The sequence below is a fragment of the Pongo pygmaeus genome, chromosome 12 (assembly GCF_028885625.2).
Source record: "Pongo pygmaeus isolate AG05252 chromosome 12, NHGRI_mPonPyg2-v2.0_pri, whole genome shotgun sequence".
NCBI classification, from domain to species: Eukaryota; Metazoa; Chordata; class Mammalia; order Primates; family Hominidae; genus Pongo; species Pongo pygmaeus.
The window spans coordinates 79,411,461-79,428,287 of record NC_072385.2 but is presented as its reverse complement, the minus strand read 5'-3'; the positions used below and the strand labels follow the sequence as shown (position 1 = coordinate 79,428,287).

Genomic DNA, 16,827 nt, shown 5'->3' with positions numbered 1-16,827 from the left:
GAACTCCTGACCTCATGATCTGCCTGTCTCGGCCTCCCAAAATGCTGGGATTACAGGCATAAGCCACCGCACCCAGCTGGTTTTTTTTTTTTGGGGGGGGGGGTGGGGTATTCTATCATGTTTTGATTTTAAAGTTTTATTGGCTTCATAAAACATACTAGGAAGTTTTCCATCCTTCTCTTCATTCTGGAATAACTAAAATATCAGAATTACTGTTCTTAGGTTAGTGGAAACAAATTAGGAAATCACCTGGTCCTGCTGCCTTCTCAATGTTGACTTTTAACCACCTTTTCAATCTACTCTGTGGTAACTGGTATGTTTGTTTTTTGACAAAACATTTTGCTCTGTCACCCAAGCTGGAGTGCAATGGCACAATCACAGCTCACTGCAGCCTTGACCTGCTGGGTTTAAGTGATGCTTCCATCTCAGCCACCCAAGTACCTAGGAATACAGGCATGCACCACCATATCCAGCTAATTTTTAAACATTTTTTTGTGGAGGTGAGGTCTCATTACGTTGCCCAGGCTGGTGTTGAACTTCCGAGCTCAAACGATCCTCCTGCCTTGGCCTCCCAAAGTGCTAGGATTACAGGTGTGAGCCACTGCACCCGGCAAGTAACTGATATAGTTGAGTTTTCCAGATGTTTTTGGATTCCTTTTTATTTTGCTAGGAAATTATCCAAGTTTTCTAGGTTTTCAAATTTGTTGCGATAAATTTTATAATTTAAAAAATCTCGGCCAGGTGCGGTGGCTCACGCCTGTAACCCCAGCACTCTGGGAGGCTGAGGTGGGCAGAGTATGAGGTCAGGAGTTTGAGACCAGCCTGGCCAACATGGTGAAACCCTGTCTCTACTAAAAATACAAAGAATTAGCCGGGCGTGGTGGTACACACCTGTAATCCCAGCTACTGGGAAGGCTGAAGCAGGAGAATTGCTTGAACCCAGGAGCCGGAGGTTGCAGTGAGCCAAGATCATGCCACTGCACTCTAGCCTGGGCTCCAGAGCAAGACTCTGTCCGCCCCCCCCAAAAAAAAATCTCTTGTATCTGTGCTTATATGCCCTTTGAAAATTCCTAATCTTGTGTAACTTCATTTTCTCTTCCTTTTTCCTTAATCAGGCTCTGACAGAATTTATCTATTTCATTGGTATATTTTTAAAAAACAGCTTTTAGATTTATTGATTATATTTTTTGGGGGGGTTACATTTCATTAATTTCAACTTCCATCTTTATTAATTTCCTCTTCTTTCTTTCTTTGTTGCTCCTCTAAGTCTTCAATATGAGTCCTAGTTGCTTTTGTTTTTAGTTTTTTAAAGTTAATAATGAAGGTGATTAGGCATTTTCTCCCGAATACAGTTTTTTTCTTTTCCATTGGTTTTGGTAGTAAATGTTCCTTCCTTGCTTTCTGGATAGTTTGTAATTTCACTTTTTATTTCTTCTTTGAACTAATACTGTAACTAATGGGATTCTGAGTTTGTGTTTGTAAAATTCCCAGTTAAAACTTTTAAAGTAATCATTTATTATTTATTTCTATTTTTATTTGATCATAATCTGAGAACGAGGCCTAGAAGATTTCTACTTAAAAAATTTTGTTAAATCCTTGTGATAAATGACATGATATATTTTGGATTGATCAGTTAGGATCTATGATTAAATTAGGATGCTTTAGGCTGCAAGTAACAGGATACCTGATTAAAGTGCTTGAATGAAGGAACTGATTTTTCCCACTTTCCAAACAGGCTGGGGCAAGCAGTCCTAGGATTAGTTCAGTGTCTGAAAGATTATTAAAATGTACATTTTGGTGTTGCCATACTTTTCTCTTTTTACATTTTTTTTATGATGGGATTTTCAAACACATACATGAATAGAGATAAAAGGACAGTGAAGCTCATGTGCCCATTACCCACTTTCAATAACAGTATACTTTCAGACATTCTTGTTTCATATATTCCTTCACCTTTTTTTGTCATTGTTAGAGTATTTAAAGCAAATTTCCAGCATTATATTATTCACCTGTAAATTTGGTCAAATGATATTAAACTATCAATACTTGACAATATTTTAATCTATAAAACAACAATTTCATGTTGTTCAATCTAATGTTTGACTATATACAGAAAACAGAAACTCTATATACCCATCAATACATATTCAAAATCCCACACAGATCTATGTGCAAATGTCAAAGTGCATCACACAACCTGTCTGTCACACTTTTTCCTGGAGGCCTGTCTTCCAGTCTGGGTCTGGGTTTGCGGCACAACTGTCACTCTGGTGTTTCTCTTTCCTGCTTTCCTGTGGAGCAGGCTCCTGTGTCCTTAATCATATGTTTTAATCATTCTTGATTTATTCTCTTATTTTGCAGAAACATAATTCTGTATAAGCTTCCGAAGGAAAGGTGCATGAGAGGCAAAAAGGTTGCATCTCTGCACGCCTTCATTTACCCTTGTGCTTGACTGATTGACTTACAAAATTCTATGCCAAAAATAATCTCACACTAAGAATTTTGAAGGCATAGTTCCATAATTTACAGTGTTGCTGTTGAGAGGTTTGATGTCATTCGAATACAAAGGATTAGGAGTTATACCTGTTTATTCCCTCAGAAAGTTTGTCAGATATTCCACTTATCTCTCTTCTCCATTTTCACAACCATCTGCCTTTGTGCATGTTTTAATTTTGCTGTAAATGCACTTGGAGGAGAATGTTTTTTCTTTGACAATTTCCTTCCCTATCTCTTTTGGACCCTCTTCTTTTAGAACTTCTATATGGACCCAATCCTTTATTTACTTATTTTTTTTAATTAGAGACTGGGTTTTACCCTGTTGGCCAGTCTGGTCTTGAACTCCTGGCTTCAAGTGATCCGCCTGCCATGGCCTCCCAAAGTGCTGGGATTACAGGTGTCAGCCACCACGCCCGGCCCCTGATTTTAAACTTTTCTCACCTAGTTTCCATATGTTATTATGTAGGAAATTAGCTCAACTTTGTCTTCCAACCTTTCTATTATTTTTGTTTGTTTCTGCTGCTCTATCTTAATTGTTTCTCTTTCATAGCATCTCATTCTTGTAGTTGTTTTCCCCAAATGTCTCTGAGGATATTGTGTGTATCTTTCTTTTCAAAGTATTCTGCTTTTTGCATTGTCTCTTTTTTTTTTTTTTGAGACAGAGTCTCGCTCTGTTGCCCAGGCTAGAGTGCAGTGGCGTGATCTTGGCTCATTGCAACCTCCACCTCCCAGGTTCAAGCAATTCTCCTGCCTCAGCCTCCCGAGTAGCTGGGATTAGAGGCATCCGCCACCACACCCAGCTAATTTTTGTATTTTTAGTAGAGATGGAGGTTTCACCATGTTGGCCAGGCTGGTCTTGAACTCCTGACCTCAGGTGATCTGCCAGCCTCAGCCTCCCAAAGTGCTGGGATTACAGGTGTGAGCCACCGTGCCTGGCTGCTTTTTGCATTGTTTCTATTTTCTCTAAGTTACTTTTCTTTTCCTTCTCTTCTTCTTTCCATTTTTCTCCTGTTTGCTTGTTTTGCTTATCTTTTATGTTGCCGCTTTCCTTACAATCATATTTTCAGTAACTTAGTCATAAATCAAAACAGCTAATAATAAGCAGAACTTAAGGAAATTTTCCAATATGTAGACTTTTGGGCTTGAGGAATGGTGGTGACTGGGTGGGGAACTGGCATTTTTGTTAGTGAATCTCCAAATGTCAGATCTATGTATTCTGTCTTCTGCAGTGGTGTCACCAAATCCCGAGTCTTCTGTGCGGTCCATGGGGGTGAGCTTACTTGTTTCTCTTATTTTTGCAGGCACTTAGTCTGTAACATCCTTTGGTTTACTGTATAGTTACTCCTCCTCCACTTGCTTTCCTTCTTTCTTTTTGTTTTTAGGCAGGATCTTGCTCTGTTGCCTAGGCTGGAGTGCAGTGGCACAATCATAGCTCACTGCAGCCTTGATCTCCTGGGCTCAAGTGATCCTCTTACCTCAGCCTCCCGAGTAGCTAGGACTGCATGTGTGCACCACCATGCCTAGCTAATTTTTAAATTTTTTGTAGAGACAGGGTCCTGCTATGTTGTCTAGGCTGGTCTTGAACTCCTGGCCTCAAGTGATCGTTCTGCCTCGGCTTCCCAAAGTGTTGGGATTACAGGTGTGAGTTACCATACCTGGCCCCTCTGTTTTCCTACTAATTATTTGTTGAAACCTCTTGTTTTGGTTATAGTTTTGTACCAGCTAGGAATATTTTCAGCTATGAGTTAACAGAAAACTGGACTTAAAAATGGATATAAAAAACGGGTTCATTTTTCTCAGTAATAAGAAGTTTGGAGGCAGATGGTTACTGGCCTTAGTTCAGTAGTTCAATAATGGCTGGACCAATGTCTCTGTGGTTGTCTTGGCCTTTTCCTCGTGGTCAAAAAAGGAAAAGTGCAGCAGCTGCACATAATATCCACAGTTAAGGCAGGAACCAGTAAAGGATTGTGTTGCTTTTCCGGACCCACCCCAAACAGATGTCTACTTGTGTTCCATTGGCTCAAACAGGGTCATATGGTTACTCCTTGCTACAAGGGAGACTGAGAAATTGGCTTGGTTTTTTGATGCCCTGAAAAAAAAATTCTCTTGGCCAGGAAGAAGGGGATGGGAATGGGTGTATACTAGGTAGTCAATGAACAATGTCTGTTACATCTTTCATATTTTGATGCTATCATTTTAATGGGGCTTCAGGTGAAAGAAGATAGACATGCCATGTGTAATTGCATGGTGAAAATTAAGTGAGAAAATCCATATAAAGCACTTAGTGCAGTGCCTGGCATGTAGTAATAATCAATAAATATTTGCTACTATGTTATGACCCATATGCTCCACTTTGTACATGTTGTCTTGTGGCAGTTGGACTGATCAGGTGGAGATGCCACTAGGCTCCTAGATAAAGGGGTCATCCCTGCAGAGAAATTGGGCTAGAGAAATTAATTTGGTTGTCATCAGTATGTGGATAGTGTTTGAAGCCACATACATGGATGGGATTATCCAGGGAGAAGTTGTGTAATGACAAGCAAGCAGGAAGAAGACACTGGAGAATGTACATTAAGCTTAACTAACATTATAAGTTGTGATGTTACATGTTTAGGTTTTAAAAAATGAATTTATTCCTCTAGTGCAATATATTGTTTAAGGTACTGAATTATCAAGAAATTGAATCACAATAAGAGATGTTACAAAAATAGTTGAAAAGTCAGACTCAGTGTGGCACATTTGTAGCTATACATTAGGTTGGTGCAAGAGTAATGGCAAAAACCGCAATTACTTTTGCACCAACCTAATAGTGCCAGTGCAGGAACGGTGGCTCACACCTGTAATCCCAACACTTTGAGGGGTGAGGTGGGTGGATTGCTTGAGCTCAAGAATTTGTGACCAGCCTGGGCAACATGGTGAAACCCCGTCTGTACAAAAAATACAAAAATTAGCTGGGCATGGGCCTTACTTTCTTATAGCTATTTTTTAAAAAGAGAAAACTTTTTTTAAAATGCAATGACAATAAGTTGCAGAAATCTGAATTAAATTGCCTTTAAAAAAGCCGCACGTTTGTTTCTTCCCAAGCCATGAAAATGTGGAATACAACAGGGACCATCATTTAGAGATGGCCTGGCTGTGATTATGGCAGCCCTATTCTGTCTTTACTAACAAGCCAGCAGCATCCAAGAACACACTGTGGATGTGTGTGTTTTCTTCTCCTTCTGTGTTTTATTTTCTCAGAAAGAATGACTGATGACTTTCTTTTGCAAATTGTACTATATTATTCCAATTGCAGAGGTAAGTTCTGCCAACATTTTTTGATGCATAAGGACTGTTTTGAATCTATTGTTTTATTACGTCTACCTTTTTTTGCAAAATTAAGAATATTTTCTATTTCTTAGTAATCATGTTAAATTAATGTACAGTGTTATGACACTGAGCATAAGCCTTTGAATAAGTCCTCAGAAAATATATTTTTCATAAAGACTCAATGGTAGTTTTGTAAAATAAAACACTTATATTTAGAGACAGCCAAATTCTAAAATTAAAATTACATCTTGATTGCTACATATTTTTTAAACCATATGTCATGTATCAGTTCTCTGCACTTCAAAGGATTATTAAAGGACTGGTGTATGTATATAAGAGGATGATGAAATGGTTACATGGCCTGGAAAACTGTGTCATAATACAAGGAATGCTTGAAGGCATTGGGGAATTTAGCTGGAGAAAAAATACTTGGAATCATGATAGCTACCTTCAAGTATTTGAAGGGCTGATACATGGGAAAGGGTAAATGTTCTCTCTTGTTCCAGAAGGCAATAATCTTGATTGGAGCAATGGGTGCATTTGCTGAATTTACTTATTTCAGCTCACCCTAACAACAAGTTTTCCTGTAAAGTCATTAAATGTATATAATGGTGGAATTTTATCAATACCTAGGAGTAGTCTAGATCAGGGATTGGCAACCCATGGTCTGTTTTGCAAGTTTAGTAAATGAAGTTTATTGGAGCACAGCCACACCCATTTATTTATGTTTTGGCTATGACTGCTTTTGTGGTACATGGGCAGAGTGGAGTTGTTACAACAAAGACTGGATGGCCTCAAAGCCTGAAATATTTACCATCTGGCCTTCTACAGAAAATAGTTTGCTGCTCACTGTATAACAGCTGTTAGACATGTCAAGGGTGTTGTAGAAGGTCTAACTCATCAAATGGTATGTTAGACTAGATGTCCTCTGAGGTCCTGTCCAGCTAAGATTCTGTGTTTCTTTTCTTTTTTTTTTTTTAAGACAGAGTTTCACCTTGTGGCCCAGGCTGGAGTGCAGTGCCCTGATCTTGGCTCATTGTAGTCTCTGCCTCCTGGGTTCAAGCAGTTCTCCTGCCTCGGCCTCCCGAGTAGCTGGGATCACAGGCGTGGGCCACCATACGCAGCTAATTTTTGTATTTTTAGTAGAGATGGGGTTTCACCATGTTGTCCACGCTGGTCTCGAATTCCTGACCTGGGGTGATCGGCCCATCTCGGCCTCCCAAAGTGCTGGGATTGGGATTGCAGGTGTGAGCCACGGCGCTTGGCTAGATTCTGTGTTTCTTTCTTTTTTTCTTTTTTTTTTTTTTTTTGTTTTTTTTTTTGAGAGGGAGTCTTGCTCTGTCACCCAGGCTGGAGGGCAGTGGTGCAATCTCGGCTCACTGCAAGCTCCGCCTCCTGGGTTCATACCATTCTCCTGCCTCAGCCTCCCGAGTAGCTGGGACTACAGGCGCCCACTACCACGCCCGGCTAATTTTTTGTATTTTTAGTAGAGACGGGGTTTCACTGTGTTAGCCAGGATGGTCTCGATCTGCTGACCTCGTGATCCGCCTGCCTCGGCCTCCCAAAGTGCTGGAATTACAGGCGTGAGTCACCGCGCCCGGCAGATTCTGTGTTTCTATACAGAGCTGATGATTGTGCATGTACTTAAAATGTGTTCATAGTTCAAGAGTTAGAATAGAGATACTCACTAATAGAGTCGTATTTACCTCTTCCATAGATATTAATACATGACATTTGTGTGAAATACGAAATTTGAACACCTTTCTGCCTTAACTATGAATTGACATTTTTTTGAGTATCCAGTTGTTACAATAGTAAATTGAAATGCAACAATGGATTTTGTGAACAATTAGGTGGTGTCAGATTCAAAGTTATTTAATATTTTTAAAAATAACTTTTCTCCAGCAGACCATTAGTGGCATGAACGTCTGTGCAACCAGAGTGGCTAGCTTTTCCTTGCTTTTTCATCTGAGTATTTCAAAGTACTTTGCTAATATTTTTATATATTATTCATCAAGTTCCCTTTTACACAAATAGACAGGGTTATTAAGAAACGTTCCATTGGATCTTCTATTGAAATATAGAAGGTATTTTTTTTAGGGGAACAAAATTCATTGAGGAGCTGTAATTTGGAAAAAGAATAGTTTAGTCTAATTGATATAAATTACTCTAATGGAAAACTAGGAACATGAAAAACATCTACAGTAGAGTTGGAATTCTAACACCAGGCTTTAGACCTCAAATACTAAATCATTTATTTTCCTTTAGAACATAATAGATCTATATTAAAATGACTTAAGGGTATAGTTTTTACTTTAAAGCTCACATTTTATATATGTGCATTTAGTAAGATAATCATATTTAATGAAAGAAATGCATAATGCGGTACTAATTACTTTTTATCGTTTTTTTCTTTAATCAGCTTTCTCAGGTAGCAACTAATTACTTAAAAAAATTAATAGACTTTCTTTTTTAGAGCAGCTTTAGGTTTGCAGAAAAATTGAGTGGAAACTACCAAGAGTTTCCATATATTTCCTCACACCCACTTCCCTACGTCCCTCAGTTTCCCCCATTATTAACATCTTGCATTATATAGTATATTTGTTACAATTGATGAGCCAATATTGAGATATTATTAATAACTAAGCTGATAGGTTACATTAGGGTTAACTCTTTTTTTTTTTTTTTGAGGCAGAGTTTTGCTCTGTTACCCAGGCTGCTGTGCAGTGGCATGGTCATAGCTCACTGTAACCTTGAACTCCTGGGCTCAAGTGATCCTCCCGCCTCAGCCTCCTGAGTAGCTGGGACTAAAGACACGTATATGATGCTCAGCTAATTTTTTTATTCTTTATTTTTTGTAGAGATGGGATCTTGCTATGTTTCCCAGGCTGGTCTCAAACCCCTGGGCTCAAGCAGTCCTCCCACCTCAGCTTCTCAAAGTGCTGGGATTACTGGCATGAGCCACTGTGCCTGTCCAGAGTTCACTTGTGATGTTGTACATTCTACTGGTTTTGATAAATGTATGATGGCACGTGTCTACCATTACAGTATCATAGAGAATTGTTCTACTACACTAAAAATCCCATGTGCTCTGCCTATTCATCCCTCCTTCTCTTCCTGTAGCCCCTGACAACCACTGATGTCTTTACTGTCTCCCTAGTTTTGCTTTTTCCAGAATGTTATATAGATGGAATAATATAGTATATATTTTCACATTGGCTTCATTCACTTAGGTATATGTCTTTAAGGTTCCTTCATGTATTTTTGTGGCTTGACATTTCATTTCTTCTTATTGCTGAATGCTATTTCATTGTGTGGGTGTGCCACAAGTTTTTTATATATTCACTTATTGAGAGACAACTTGGTTGCTTCCAAATTTGTTATTTAATTTATTTTTTTAGAGATAGGGTCTTGCTGTGTTGCCCAGGCTGTTCTCAAAACCTGGCCTTGAGTGAGCCTCCCACCTCAGCCTCTCAAGTAGCTGGGATTACAGGCTCAAGCCACCATGCTCAGCTGGTTTCTTCCAAGTTTTGTCAATTATGAGACTGATTACTTTTTTAAAAATGTATTTTTTCAAAATTATAATCATATATAATTATGGGGTACACAGTTTTCCCCCTATGTTTTCTTATAGTATTTTTTTTTAATCAATTTCAGGTCTTGTGTTTAAGTCTTTAATCCATTTTGAGTTGTGTTTTGTATACGGTGTGACATAAGGGTCAAATCTCTCTCTTCTGCATGTGGATGTCCAGTTTTCCCATTATTCTTTATTGAAGAGACTGTCTTTGCCCCATGGTGTGTTCTTGGAACCACTGAAAAAAAAAATCAATTGACTGTAAATATGTGGGTTTATTTCTGGGCTCTCTATCATGTTCCATTGGATGATGTTTCTATTTTTATGTCAGTACCATGCTGTTTTAATTACCACAGCTTTGTAGTATAGTTTCAAGTCAGGTAGACTGTTGCCTCCAGCTTTGTTCTTTTTGCTCAAATTGCCTGGGCTACTTAGGGTTTTTGTTTTTTTTTTTTTTTTTTTCCGTGTGTGTGGTTATATATAAATTTTAAAATAACTTTTTCTATTTCTGTGAAAAATGTCATTGAAATGTTAATAGGGATTGCATTGAATCTGAAGGTCATTTTGGGTAGTATGGACTTTTTTTTTTCTTTTTTTTTGAGACAGAGTCTTGCTCTGTCACCCAGGCTGGAATGCAGTGGCGCGATCTCGGCTCACTGCAAGCTCTGCCTCCTGGGTTCACACCATTCTCCTGCCTCAGCCTCTCGAGTACCTGGGACTACAGGTGGCTGCCACCACATCTGGCTAATTTTTTATATTTTTTAGTAGAGATGGGGTTTCACTGTGTTAGCCAGAATGGTCTCAATCTCCTGACCTCGTGATCTGCCTGCCTCGGCCTCCCAAAGTGCTGGGATTACAGGCGTGAGCCACCACGCCTGGCCCGTAATTGGACTTTTTAACAATATCAATTCTTCCAATCCATGAACATGGAATATCCTTATATTTGTTTGTGTCTTCTTCAATTTCTTTGATCAATGTTATATTTTTCAGTGTATAGAGCTTTCATCTCATTGGTTAAACTTACTCTCCTAAGGTTTTTTTTTTTTTTTTTGATGGCTGTTGTAAATGAGACTGTTTTCTATATTTCTTTAGATAGTCTGTTGCTAGTGTATAGGAATGCTACTGATTTTTGCGTGTTGACTTTGTATTCTTCAACTTTACTATTTATCACTTCTAACAGTTTTTTGGTAGAGTCTTTATGGTTTTTGTCATCAGCAAACAGTGTCAATTTTAACTTTTTCCTTTCCTATTTGAATGCCTTTTACTACTTTCTCTTACATAATTGCTCCACAAGGACATCCAGTACTACATTAAATAGAAATGATGAGAGTGGGCATCCTGGTCTTGTTCCTGATCTTAGAGAAAAAGTTTTCAATTTTTCACCATTGTGTATAATGTTTGCTGTGGGCTTTTCATATCTGGCCTTTATTATGTTGATATACATTTCTTCTGTACTTAATTTATTAGTGAAAGGATGTTGAATTTTATCAGATGCCTTTTCTGCAACTAATGTGGTGATCATATAGTATTTGTCCTTCATTCTGTTAATATGGTGTTCTCCATTTGTAGATTTGCATATGTTGAATCATCTTTATATCCCTGGGATAAATTCCACTTGATCATGGTGAATGATCCTTTTAATGTGCTGTTGAATTTGGCTTATTAGTATTTTGTTGAGGATTTTTGCATCTATGTTCATCAGGGATATTGGCCTGTAATTTTCTTTTCTCATAATGTTCTTATCTGGCTTTGGTATCAAGGTAATGCTAACCTCATAAAAAGAGTTCAAAAGTATTTCATCCTCTTCGATTTTTTGGAAGAGTTCAAAAAGGATTGATGTTAGTTTAAATATTTGGTAGAATTAATTAGTAACACTTCCAGTCTTGGGCTTTTCTTTGATGGGAAACTTTGTATTATTGATTCAATCTTTTTGAATTACTAATTCAATTATTGGTCTGTTCAGATTTTCTATATCTTCTTGATTTAGTATTGGTAGGTTATATGTGGTAGGATAAATTCTAGGAATGTATCCGTTTCTTCTAGATTATTCAATTTATTGGCATATGGTTGTTTGTTCATACTAATCTTTATGATTCTTTGTATTCTGTGGTATAAATCACAGTGTCTCCTCTTTTATTTTTGATTTTATTTATTTGAATCTTTTCACTTTTTTTCTAGGTTAGCCTAACTATAGGTTTGTTGACTTTGTTTATCTTTTCAAGAAACCACTGCTGGTTTCATTGATTTTTCTTCTATTGTTTTTCTAGTCTCTATTTTATTTGTTTTTGCCCTGATCTTTGTCATTTTTTTCCTTCTGCTACATTTGGGCTTTTTCTTTTTCTGCTTCCTGGAGGTATAACATTAGATTATTTGTGATATTTATTCTTTTCTGATAGACTGCAGGGGTCCCCAACCCTTGTGACCTGTTAGGAACTGGACCACACAGCAGGAGGTGAGTGGCAGTACCACCTGAGCTCCACTTCCTGTCAGATCAGTGGCAGCATTAGAGTCTTATAGCAGAGTGAACCTTACTGTGAACTGCGCATGTGAGGGATACGGGCTGTTCACTCTTTATGAGAATCTAACTAATGCCTGATGATCTGAGGTGGAACAGTTTCATCCTGAAACCCTACCTGCTCCATTCCTGTCTTCCACCAAACTGATCCCTGGTGCATAGAGCCATTTATTGCTACAAATTTCCCTCTTAGAATTGCTTTTGCTGCATCCCATAAGTTTTGGTATGTGTTGTGTTTTCATTTTTGTCTCAAGATATTTTTAAATTTCCCTCTTGATTTCTTCTTTGACTCATTGGTTGTTTAGTAACATGTTAATTTCCACATATTTGTGAATTTTCCAAAATTTCTCCTGTTACGGAGTCCTAGTTTCATAGCATTATGATCAGAGAAGACACTTGAAATTATTTCACTTCTCTTAAATTTGTCCAGACTAGTTTTGTGGCCTAACATATATAATAAATGTATATATTTTTCATTTATTAAACAATTATATATTTGATACCTTTTATATATGCCAGGCACTGTTTTTGGTACCTGACCTAGAGAAAGTTCCATGTGCTCTTGAGAAGAATGTGTATTCTGTTGCTGTTGGATGGAAAATTCTACATATGTCTGTTAGGTTCATTTGGTCTAAATGTAGTTCAAGTTCAATATTTGCTTATTAATTTTGTTTATTTTTTATGTAATCTTAAAGTTTACCTACAATATAAAAACTTCAGCATGAAATATATATATTTTTTATTTAACTTCCAGGATACATGTGCACAATGTGCAGGTTTGTTACATAGGTAAACGTGTGCCATGGTGGTTTGCTGCACCTATCAACCTATCACCTAGGTATTTTTTTTTCTTTTTATTATTATTATTATTATTATTATTATTATTATACTTTAGGCTCTATGGTACATGTGCGCAACATGCAGGTAAGTTACATATGTATACATGTGCCATGCTGGTGCGCTGCACCCACCAACTCGTCATCTATCATTAGGTATATCTCCCAATGCTATCCCTCCCCCCTCCCCCCACCCCACAACAGTCCCCGAAGTGTGATGTTCCCCTTCCTGTGTCCATGTGTTCTCATTGTTCAATTCCCACCTATGAGTGAGAATATGCGGTGTTTGGTTTTTTGTTCTTGTGATAGTTTACTGAGAATGATGATTTCCAATTTCATCCATGTCCCTACAAAGGACGTGAACCCATCATTTTTTATGGCTGCATAGTATTCCATGGTGTATATGTGCCACATTTTCTTAATCCAGTCTATCATTGTTGGACATTTGGGTTGGTTCCAAGTCTTTGCTATTGTATCACCTAGGTATTAAGCCCCACATGCATTAGCTATTTATCCTGATGCTCTCCCTCCCCTGCTCCCTGACAAGCCCCAGTGTGTGTTGTCCCTCTCCCTGTGTCTATGTGTTCTCATTATTCAGCTCCCACTTATAAGTGAGAACATGCAGTGTTTGGTTTTCTGTTCCTGTGTTAGTTTGCTGAGGATAATGGCTTCCAGGTCCATCCACGTCCCTGCAAAGGACATGAGTTCATTTCTTTTTATGGCTGCATAGTATTCCATAGTGTATACGAGCATGAAATATTTTTATTTTCTTATTTATTTATTCATTTTTATTTTTTGAGATGGAATCTCGCTCTGTCATCCAGGCTGTAGTGCAGTGGTATGATCTCGGCTCACTGCAACAACCTCCACCTCCTGGGTTCAAGCAATTCTTCCTGCCTCAGCCTCCCAAGTAGTTGGAATTACAGGCACCTGCCACCCATGCCTGGCTAATTTTTGTAGTGTTAGTAGAAATGCAGTTTCACCATGTTGGCTAGGCTGGTCTTGAACTCCTGACCTCAGGTGATCCACCCGCCTCGGCCTCTCAAAGTGCTGGGATTTACAGGCATGACCCACTGCGCCTGGTCTGAGCATTAAATATTTTAAATAAATATTTTTTAAAAAGATATCTGAATTTTCCAAAAACTTGAAATCTATTTAGTTTACCAGTACAAAATAAATGCGATTTTTAAAAAAAATTTACACAAGATTTACATGGTTGTCCTAAAATTTAAATGATGTGGATTTATGTGGAGTAAAAGATATAAGTTCTTTCTGTCCTCTTAATACCATAGTCCTATACGTTTTTTCCTATGCATGTAACATGTATATCTATTGAAAATACATGTAATATAATCCCTTATTATTTTTAAAAACCCTATACATTCCCATGTAGTTACATTTATCTCTGTCATTTGTGAAGCTGGGATCATGTCACACATATTATTCTGCAACTTAAAAAAAATTTCACGGTATTGTATGTTGTGGATATCTTTTGATGGCAGTAAGTGTTCTTTTAAATCACTGCAGAATATTCTGATTTATAGACAAATTATAATTTATTTAATCATTCATCTATTACTGGGCATTCAGCTTTCTGCAGTTTTTTGCTATTATGAATCTCGTTGCAGTGAGTATCCCTGTATACATAATATGTATATCTTTTTCATTTATTAAACAATTATATATTTGATAACTTTTATATATGCCAGGCACTGTTTTAGGTACTAGAATTCAGCAGTGACCAAGAAATAAGGTTTGATTCTTGGAGCCAAGATGGCCAAATAGCAACAGCTCCAGTCTACAGCTCCCAGCGTGAGCAACGCAGAAGACGGATGATTTCTGCATTTCCGTCTGAGGTACCGGGTTCATCTCACTAGGGAGTGCCAGACAGTGGGCGCATGACAGTGGGGGCAGCGCACCATGCGCCAGCCGAAGCAGGGCGAGGCATTGCCTCACTCGGGAAGCGCAAGGGGTCAGGGAGTTCCCTTTCCTGGTCAAGGAAAGGGGTGACAGACAGCACCTGGAAAATCGGGCCACTCCCACCCGAATACTGTGCTTTTCCCATGGGCTTAGGAAACGGCGCACCAGGAGATTATATCCTGCACCTGGCTAGGAGGGTCCTATGCCCACGGAGTCTCGCTGATTGCTAGCACAGCAGTCTGAAATCAAACTGCAAGGCGGCAGCGAGGCTGGGGGAGGGGCGCCTACCATTGCCCAGGCTCGCTTAGGTAAACAAAGCAGCCGGGAACCTTGAACTGGGTGGAGCCCACCACAGCTCAAGGAGGCCTGCCTGCCTCTGTAGGCTCCACCTCTGGGGGCAGGGCACAGACAAACAAAAAGACAGCAGTAACCTCTGCAGACTGAAATGTCCCTGTCAGACAGCTTTGAGGAGAGCAGTGGTTCTCCCAGCACGCAGCTGGAGATCTCAGAACGGGCAGACTGCCGCCCCAAGTGGGTCCCTGACCCCTGACCCCCGAGCAGCCTAACTGGGAGGCACCCCCTAGTAGGGGCAGACTGACACCTCACACAGCCGGGTACTCATCTGAGACAAAACTTCCAGAGGAACGATCAGACAGCAGCATTCGCAGATCACGAAAATCCGTGGTTCTGCAGACACCCCTGCTGATACCCAGGCAAACAGGGTCTGGAGTGGACCTCTAGCAAACTCGAACAGACCTGCAGCTGAGGGTCCTGTCTGTTAGAAGGAAAACTAACAAACAGAAAGGACATCCACACCAAAAACCCATCTGTACAACACCATCATCAAAGACCAAAAGTAGATAAAACCACAAAGATGGGGAAAAAACAGAGCAGAAAAACTGGAAACTCTAAAAAGCAGAGCGCCTCTCCTCCTCCAAAGGAACACAGTTCCTCAACAGCAATGGAACAAAGCTGGACGGAGAATGACTTTGACGAGTTGAGAGAAGAAGGCTTCAGAAGATCAAACTACTCCGAGCTACAGGAGGAAATTCAAACCAAAGGCAAAGAAGTTGAAAACTTTGAAAAAACTTTAGACGAATGTATAACTAGAATAACCAATACAGAGAAGTGCTTAAAGGAGCTGATGGAGCTGAAAGCCAAGGCTCAAGAACTACGTGAAGAATGCAGAAGCCTCACGAGCCGATGCGACCAACTGGAAGAAAGAGTATCAGTGATGGAAGATGAAATGAATGAAATGAAGCGAGAAGGGAAGTTTAGAGAAAAAAGAATACAAAGAAGCGAACAAAGCCTCCAAGAAATGTGGGACTATGTGAAAAGACCAAATCTACGTCTGATTGGTGTACCTGAAAGTGACGGGGAGAATGGAACCAAGTTGGAAAACACTTTGCAGGATATTATCCAGGAAAACTTCCCCAATCTAGCAAGGCAGGCCAACATTCAGATTCAGGAAATACAGAGAACACCACAAAGATACTCCTCGAGAAGAGCAACTCCAAGACACATAATTGTCAGATTCACTAAAGTTGAAATGAAGGAAAAAATGTTAAGGGCAGCCAGAGAGAAAGGTCGGGTTACCCACAAAGGGAAGCCCATCAGACTAACAGCGGATCTGTCCGCAGAAACTCTACAAGCCAGAAGAGAGTGGGGGCCAATATTCAACATTCTTAAAGAAAAGAATTTTCAACCAGAATTTCATATCCAGCCAAACTAAGGTTCATAAGTGAAGGAGAAATAAAATACTTTACAGACAAGCGAATGCTGAGAGATTTTGTCACCACCAGGCCTGCCCTAAAAGAACTCCTGAAGGAAGCACTAAACATGGAAAGGTGCAACAGGTACCAACCGCTGCAAAATCATGCCAAAATGTAAAGACCATTGAGACTAGGAAGAAACTGCATCAACTAACAAGCAAAATAACCAGCTAACATCATAATGACAGGATCAGATTCACATATAACAATATTAACTTTAAATGTAAATGGACTAAATGCTGCAATTAAAAGACACAGACTGGCAAATTGAATAAAGAGTCAAGACCCATCAGTGTGCTGTATTCAGGAAACCCATCTCAAGTGCAGAGACACACACAGGCTCAAAATAAAAGGATGGAGGAAGATCTACCAAGCAAATGGAAAACAAAAAAAGGCAGCGGTTGC

The 16,827-nt window shown here is 39.1% G+C and overlaps 1 protein-coding gene across 2 annotated transcripts in view; it reads left to right on the top strand.

The window, feature by feature from the left end:
• The window catches only part of ACYP2 (acylphosphatase 2), a 190,077-nt gene that overhangs the window by 28,280 nt on the left and 144,970 nt on the right, over positions 1-16,827 (top strand). The window lies entirely within an intron of this gene.